The sequence below is a fragment of the Pelodiscus sinensis genome, chromosome 2 (assembly GCF_049634645.1).
Source record: "Pelodiscus sinensis isolate JC-2024 chromosome 2, ASM4963464v1, whole genome shotgun sequence".
Lineage (NCBI taxonomy): Eukaryota > Metazoa > Chordata > Testudines > Trionychidae > Pelodiscus > Pelodiscus sinensis.
Genome location: NC_134712.1, coordinates 155263632 through 155272651, shown reverse-complemented (window position 1 = coordinate 155272651; position 9020 = coordinate 155263632).

Below are 9020 nucleotides of genomic sequence, written 5' to 3'. Positions count from 1 at the left end.
AGCAGGCACTCCACAAATCAGATTTCATTGGATGCCATTAAAAGGCAATATTTCCCTCCAATTACCTTGCCGTGTTCTCTGACATACCTCAGTTATGTTTGAGTGTAGTTAAACTATTGTAATTCAGAAACCATTGTGTGGTAACTCTGGGCATATGCTGAAAGTGTATTGGAAATCACTATATTTTTCACTGTTGGAGAAATGCCCTCCATCTCATAGCTGAAACCCATTATTTATCCACACCAGTTAATATCACAGACAAAGGGCCACATAAAAAATGATGGCTATATCACATCTTTTGCTCACTGCACTAGAAATTGCTGCCTCTCTAGAACAGTGAACTTCATACTTGAAATGTCTAGGGTCCTGATCCAGTCCCCATCAAAATCCATGGGAGTTTTTTATCAATGGGAATTGAATTAGGCAGTAGGCCTAATGATTCTGAATCCTGAGACTTTGTGACTTTTTTTTATTCTTCCTGGCAAGAGAAATTCACAGGCCTTAGGATTTGTCCTCAACCGAGGCTCATTAATTTTCAGAAGAGACAGTACTGACATTTGGGTTACTACCATAATGCTAACAGACAAGCTAAAGCCTAATGCTGGAGAAGGAATTGTCAATAAAGGCAGTGTAGTGTAGACATGCCCCTAGTTTACACTTTTTGTAAGACTCCTTTTTTATTTTTAGAACATTCAAAATTTCCTAGTTAAGCCACAGTGACCTCTTTCCTTATTTGCTATCTTTCCTATGCAGTAACAGAGTTTTCTTTTGTGCTCTTAATAATGTCACTTTGAAAAATTGCCAACTGTCTTCAATTGTTTTTCCTCTTAGACTTACTTCCCCTGGGATCTTACCTACCAATTACCAAGTTTGCTTAAGTCTGCCTTCTTGAAATCCATTGTCTTTATTTTGCTGTTCTCCCTCCTACATTCCAAGAATTTGTGGGATAATCGATTCCCTGCTGTGTTATTTTCCCAACAACCACACAGAGGCTCCTGGTATTACTGTGTTTTTTCTTTCCACCCTTACAAGCCATTCCAAATTTTAATATCTCAGTTCTAGATCATAAATGTACATATTTAGGGAGACCAAACATAAACAAAGTGCCTTGTTTATGCCAATATCCAAGTTGATATATTGTTAACTATCAGACATCTGTATTTCTGTTCTTTCAGACCATTTTAGGAGCAGTGTTGATATCTACGATAATTCTGATTAATGATGGGTAAGATGTTCATGATATAATCAGCTCTTGTACTGATATTCCAATATTACATTAATCATTTTTCTTTCATCTACTAATTTTGGACATGCTCAGAAAAAAACAATAAATGTGCCTGGAAAGAGATTATTCTTGATGAATCAATGTTGATTATTGCTTAGAGTGGCATTATGAACTAATGGTTTTTTTTAATTCATTTAGGGGGAGGCAAGAAGTTCTTGAATCATTCTTCTTTCCATTCTTCAATATTTGTGCTACATATGCTTTTCTTCCACTCTACCTGTAATATTAACTTTCGGGTCAGCATGGCTAGTAAAGCCTGACGTAAGAGATGTTTCTGCACATGGGTGTGAAGAATGGAAATCACCCTACACTGAAGGAGAGCTCACTTACTTTTTGTTTGATTTTTTTTGTTTTTAAGTGAAGAAAACTTCAGCCAGTTCTGACATGTTGTGCTGTGAGGTCTGTCAAATTCTTAACAGTGTGTAGGCAGTTAGTTTTCTACAGTTGCTGCTTTTCATACTGGGCACAATTCTCTCACTTTTCTTTGTCTTACACTAATCTGTTTTTTGTGTTCATCCTGTCTTCTGTTTAAACTATAAGACCTTTGGAACAAAAGACCATCTCTTCAGTGTGTATATAGAATCCCTAGCAAAATGGGGTTTGGTTCTTTTATTGTGACTGTCTCTAGAGCCTGCTAAGACTGGGCAGTGTGAAAAGGGATGTAATGGAGCAAATATGTTCACTTAGGGAATGTTTTACAGTGAATGCTCAGGAAGTAGCACAAATGGGTCAGCAGTATTTCCAAGAATAGTGAGATTTATAGTATCAGCTCTTTTAAATACTTCCCAGCCAGGGGAGCTGACAGATTCTCAAGGCCCTTGGGCAGAGAGAGAGAGAGAGAGAGAGAGAGAGAGAATGTGTGTGTGTGTGTGTGTGTGTGTGTGTGTGTGTGTGTGTGTGTGTGTGTGTGTGTGTGTGTGTGGACTGACTCCATCCTCCCAAGAGAGATGAGCCCTCAGAAAGAAAGCTGGGGCTGGGAGCAGCCCTCAGCACCACCTAAAGCATGCAGTGCCATGGCCTCTCTGTCTCCAGGTAGCTCTCAGAGCTGCTGAGAGCATAGCATCTGGCACTCTGACAGCAATGCAAAGGGCTCTGGCTATGGCCACTGCCACTCCTGAAGTAGTAGTGGCAGCAGCTGGGAGCCTCAGGCCTTTTTAAATTACTGGGTCCCAGAGCAACTGCCCATATTCCTCCTTCCCCAACCCAGTGAGCAGGGGTGCCATTTTGGGAGAGCGGGGGGAAGGGCAGCAGCCATGCGTACCGGAATGCAGCTTGCTTTTCTTCCCATTCCCCTGACAATAAGGGAGCCAGGGGAAAGAACTTGGGTTTCCATGAATTACTCCTCTGCTCCCTCCCCTCACCAGCCAGGAGCGAGAGGTATGCTCCTCTCGCTCCCTTCTTGTCAGGGGAGCAGGAAGAAAAGCAAGCCACGTCCTGGTACGCAAGGCTGCTGCCTCACCGCTCTGCCAAAATGGCACCCTTGCCTGTCAGTGGGCCTGAGTCCAGCATAGTCAGTGAACAGAGCAGAAAAACGATGATTGACTGCATAGCAGTCAGAGATTGCAATTTTTCTTCACGGAGGGAAGGATGTGGTAATTCACTCTCGTTTCCTATGTCTGTATTCTGGAAGGCTGTAATGGGGAAACGGTGACTCCCAGAGATGGAAGATGAGTGTGACTGAGGTAGTATCAGCCTTCTACAACCTTTATAGCTAAAGCAATGTTAGAGAAATAGCACAGTAATGAAGGAAAGTGGCTAAACAGGACCTGCCTGGTGAAGGTGCTACAGTGGAGTCTGCATGAGAGAGGAGTAGGTGCTTTCAGGGGATCAGATGAAATATAACAGTGGGGATTCCTACATTAAAAAACAAAAAACAACAACAAAAAACCCCAGACTGAAAGCAGTGGTCATCTTTGCTGCCTTCTTTAGAAAAAGAAAAAAAACCTCTGCTGTTCTAGAAGCTTCCTACTCAGTGGTGTAAAACAAATCTGAGCAAAACCAAAGCTTTTAAAGCAGACTCCTTCTGAACAACCAAGATAACCACCCTGCATGGTGTGCAAGAGCTTCAGGTCTGCCAGACGTGTAGGTCCTGATTTTCAAAAGGGCAAGAACTTAAGATATGCACACAATTACATGACTAATTTAAGCATGCAATTACTGTAATTATGTTTGCATATGCAAATACCTAATTAGATGTCTGTAAGCATTTGAAGCAGGGGCAGATTTTTTATACTTATGTCTTATACATAGCTGAGTACTTTCTCTGGGTTTAACAAATGCTGTAATTTGCTGTTTCTTCATGCAATGTGGGTACTTGTGCACACAGTCATTATAAGAGGAGTATGCATTAAGTTTGGCTTACAATTGTGTAGAAACCTGGACTTCTTCACTTCTGGAAACAAAAAAGAGTCTCTTAAAAGACAAAACTTAAATGTGAATAAGTAGGCTTAAATTTCCCTGTCCCTTTATTATATTAAAGCCATGACTTAACAGACATCAGTTTGTACTACTGAAATATGAGTCTTCAATGGCAAAGCTGGGAGTACGAGTTTTTCAGGAGATGACAGTGGAGTTCTGATTGCAATGTATCTAAAAACAATGGTTATGTTAATGAGGTTATTTTGAAGTGAAATGCAGTCCACCATTCTTTTATGCTCTCAGTATTGTAGGCCTATTTGTATATAGTTACCTATCAGGTACTTAAGATCAACAGAGCAAACATATAATCAAAAGACCTAACATTTAGCTCTAAATATCTAAAATAGAGTAGTGAAAAAGCTAATGATAAGGCTGAATAAAAATAACACAAGTTGTGTGGTTCAAACCAGTCCCTAAGCCATTTTTCATGGTGTTTATGAGATTGTTTTTCTTCGGTAAGGTATCCACAATGGGAAGTTATCTAATGCTGACTCATTAATAATTGAAAGATAAACAGAATAGCATTAGACTGTCACACACAATTTTGAAATGAATTATGGGGTATTTACAGACCAGCATGGAATATGTTGATATCAAATTGTGACCTCCATTTTGTATCATGTTCTGACTTTCTAACTTCACCCAAGGCAGGTTATTGTAATGTATTCCAGATAGGTGTTCTGGCTAGGAAAAGTACTTGACACTCCATTAAATGACTGTCAGTTAGAAACCATTACAGAGAAATCTGTTGTATTTGCCTAAACTCATGGATTTCCTAAACAAGGGCACCAACATGGCTGATGGAGCTGCAGCCTCTTAGCCTGTGATCATAACTGATAGAAAGAGACTGTATTTAAGCTAATGCTTCTCTGAATGGCAGCATGGGGCACCCATCTCTTCAATACCCAAAGAGTTTTCAAGAATGGCAGGGCAGTAAGGACTCTGCCTTTCTTGAAATGCTCACAGATCTCTGACTCTCAGAAGAGGTGTAATTAAGCATGGAGAGAGTAAATTTCATGACTTCTGTTATTTTCATCAATCTGTAGCCCAGAAGTAAAGAGGATAAAACTCTCCTTTGCTAATCCTGTGTTCCTTGCCGTCCTGCCACGGTGTCCCCAAACAGGTGGAACTGCAGCCAAAGAGCCCACAGCTAAGTGGAATTCTGAAGGAGTGTGTGTAAGTGACTGGAAGAGCTGGGGCAATAGGAGGCACTAGTTTTGGAATCTGGGGCAGAGGGACTGAAGACATTTAAAGGAAGGACTTAGACAAAGAGTCTGAGCACTAGAGCTCTAATGAGCTTGGAATGGGGTGACGGCTATAATTTTCACAGTGGAGGGCCACACTATGAATTTTAAGTTGTCATAGGCTACACATTTCTACTGTATTCACGGAGGAGGTGTGGAGTCTGGGAGGTAGTTGGGATGCAGGAGAGAGTTCTGATCTGGAGAAGGGTGATGTGGTGCGAAGTGCAGGCTCTGGATGGGAGGCACTTACCACAAGGGCTCCTGGCTCACAAGATGGTCAGGCATGGAAGTTGCTAGCATCACTCTGGGCGGAGGGGGTAGGCTGGAGGGGGACAGCGGGTCTCTGTGTGCTTCCTGCACCTGCAAGAATGGGCAGGGGGAGCTAGGAGGATGGTGCTGAGGGCTGAGGCAGCACACAGACAGTTCTGCCCAGTCCCCACCATAGGCATGCAGAGGCATGCCAGTAGTAGCTGGCTGCTTCCAGGAGCAGTGTTGGGCCACGGCTAGCAGGCAGTCTGCCTGCATGCCCCACTGTACCACAGGCCCGATAGAAATGTTAGATGGGCTGGATCTGGCCTGTAGACCATACGTTGTGCACCCTTGACCCAGAACAGTGGTAGGCAATAATTTTCACAGCGGAGCACTGAATGAATTTTGGTCCGTGGTCAAGGGCCAGCTCCACCCCCTGAAAGGCATGGGGCCTGGAGTGGAAGGGGAGGGGCTGGGGACTAGTCTCTTCCTCCTCCCCCTCTGGCCCCCGTCCCCCCCCGCAAGTTGTCTGGGGCTGGAGGCTTTGAATTAAAAACATAACAAAAGGCTCACAACTCCCGGCCTCATTGCTAATGCATTTCTTGGCAGCTGCCTGGGATTGCTGAGGCTATTTAAATGGCTCGTAGCTCCAGTCCTGCCATGGTAGTGCTGTGATGAGGAGCCATGGGGTATTTAAATAGGATCCTGCTGCCTGAGCCATTGCCTGGAAATTTGTTGGCACAGACAGCAGGATGTAAACTGAAAGTGGCCAGATGCCATCCGTGGGCCAGATCAAAGTATTTGCTGGGCTGGATCTGGCCTCCGGGTTGCATTTTGCCCAGCCCTGGCACAGAACCACCTGGGACTCAGCAGTTCAGAAATACTAGGGCCAGAAGCGGTAACTGTGATACACTAGTTTGACCTCCTGGATAGCACAAGCCACAGAACTTCACCAGAACAATTGCTAGAACTTAACTTTTAGAACTATATTTAAAATGTGTCAGTGATGGAGTATCCATCCATTATATTGCTCCCATGATTAATTAGTCACTGTTTAAAAATGTATGGCTTATTACCAGTTTGAATTTGTCTGTCTAGCTTGAACTTCAATCTATTGAATCATGTTGTTATACTTTTTCTACAAGATTGAAGAGCATGTCATTAAATATATGTTCTCCATGTAGGTGGTTATAGATTGTAATCAAGCCACCCATTAACCCTTTCTTTGTTAAGTTAAATATTTTGAGCTCCTTGAGTCTGTTTCTAAAAGTCATTTTTTCTAATCCTTTAATCATTCTCGTGTCTCTCTCGTCTATCAACTTTCCCATTTATCAATATCCTTCGTGAATAGTGGGCATCCTTTACCTTTACTAGCAACAAATTGGTGTCTGTAGCGTGTGATAGCTAGCATCGTTCACAAAGTGTCTATTCCCAAAACTTTTGTACTGAGATGAATTGACTTAACCTGGTTAAAGGCTTATCAAGAAGAAAATGGTACTCAAAATCCATGTAACAGGTGCAGACCAGCTGCTTTACTGTAAGGTCCATTCTGCTCCTAGTTAGACCATCTGTGTAGCAACAAGATAGCTCAATCTCCTAACCATTCATTCATTGATCTGTTTCTTGAGATTGACTTCCACCACAATTGGTACCCCTATAAGCAAAGTTTATGCACTTGACAATAATACTAAAGCTCCTATTCCTTCTATGGGAAAAGGTTAGATTCTGTAGACATCTGTATCCTCCAATCTGGACTGGCACTGTGGACTCATTGCACACAAAGCATTGAATGAACATTAGGTGGTTATTCCCTCCAGTCAAAATCATTATTAATCCCTGTAGGTATCCAGATAAAATAGACTTTTAAAATGTGTAAGCACGTTATCAACCCAGGTCTGATGTCAGGAGTAAAAACGTACTGCTTCCAGTGTTTTCTCTTATTACAAAGCTGCTAAAGCCATTATTTATTCCAAAATCAAATGAGCAACTGATTAATGAATGTGTGAGTATAGGAACAGACTGGACAACTTTTGATTTATTTTGAGACAGTTATCATGCAGAAGATTTCATACGTGTTCAGTCATTGTCTAATTGCAAGTTTTGTGTTTTGCATATCCAGTTTAGATTAGGACTCATGAATTTATACATTTCAATCAAAGACCCCAAATAAAACTGAAGCTGCGACCCCCCAAAAGTTAAATTTGTGCCTGGTTTATGATGCAGTATGGGAACACACAAGAAGGAGAACCATAACAACATTCATGTGACAAGCATAAGAAATGGAAATTCATCCTGACAAGTATAAATCTTCCACGGGCAGCAGATATCATGGGGTAAGGATTTTAACCCTTATTAATAGCAAAGACAGAAACAAAACTTATAGGAAGTCCTTTAAATGTTATCTTCCATACAGGGACGTTGAATGCCTTCCACATTCCCAGAAGGAGCAGGGCTTCAGGCAGAAGGGGTAGAGTCAGGGGCAACCAGCCATGAGTGCCACCCAGAATACATTGTGTTGGCCCCTAGACAGCCTTCAGTGCTGCCCAGAGCATGGCACATCCTCTCACCACCCAGACCTTAGTGCTGTCCAGAGCATGCAGAGCAACACTCCAGCAGCAATTTAAAGGGCCCAGAACTTTGGCCACTGCTGCTGCCTTAGTAACCACAGTGGCCAAATTGCCAGGGCAACTGCCCCATGTAGGCAGACCTGATTCCATGTCTCCTCATTAGCAGCCTCTAGGCCCTACTCTAATACAATTAATAACTATGACTGCTGTTTTCTTGCACCTAAAGATCACAGAGTAACAAACTTTCTCTGTATAGTTTTCCATGCGTGCTATCTCTCAAATGCTTTATAGAGTTTAATAACATAAGCACAGAGTTGAAAGGTGCATAATAGCAGAGGAAGAGAGATTAAAATGTATGAGCAAGGGATAAAGGAAATATTTTCAGATGACAGTTGAAAAGTGACAGCAAATCAATGGGAAGGAGAGCTATACCTGAAAGCTGTTATTCAAGGCAGGCGCAAATGCAGATTTTGCCTTTCCTAATTCAAAATATGTAAACCATAAGAACGTAAGAATGGCCATGCTGGGTCAGACCAAAGGTCTATCTAGCCCAGTATTCTGTCTGCTGACAGCGGCCAGTGCCAGCAGCCCCAGAGGGGGTGTACCAAAGACAATGATCAAGTAGTTTGTCTCCTGCCATCCCTCTCCAGCCTTTGACAAACAGAGGTCAGGGGCACCATTCCTTACCCCTTGGCTAATAGCCTTTTATGGACCTAACCTCCATGAATTTATCTAGCTCTTTTTAAAACTCTATTATAGTCCTAGCCTTTATAGCCTTCTGTGGCAAGGAGTTCCACAGGTTGACTGTGCGCTGTGTGAAGAAGAACTTTCTTTTATTAGTTTTAAACCTGCTACCCATTAATTTCATTTGGTGTCTTCTAGTTCTGGTGTCCAGAACCCTTGGGTGAATGCCATCCGGTCCTGGTGATTTGATACTGTTTTTCAATTTGTTCCAAAACCTTCTCTAATGACAGTTCAATCTGGGACAGTTCCTCAGATTCATCACCCACAAAGGACCGTGCAGGTTTGGGAATCTCCCTAACATCCTCAGCTGTGAAGACTGAAGGAAAGAAATCATTTAGTCTCTCTGCAGTGGCTTTATCGACCTTGATTGAGCCTTTTGTATCTCGATTGTCCAGGGGCCCCACTGTTTTTTTAGCAAGCTTCCTGCTTCTAATGTACTTAAAAAACGTTTTGCTATTATTTGAGTTTTTGGCTAGCTGTTCCTCAAAACCTTTTTTGGCTTTTCTTATTACA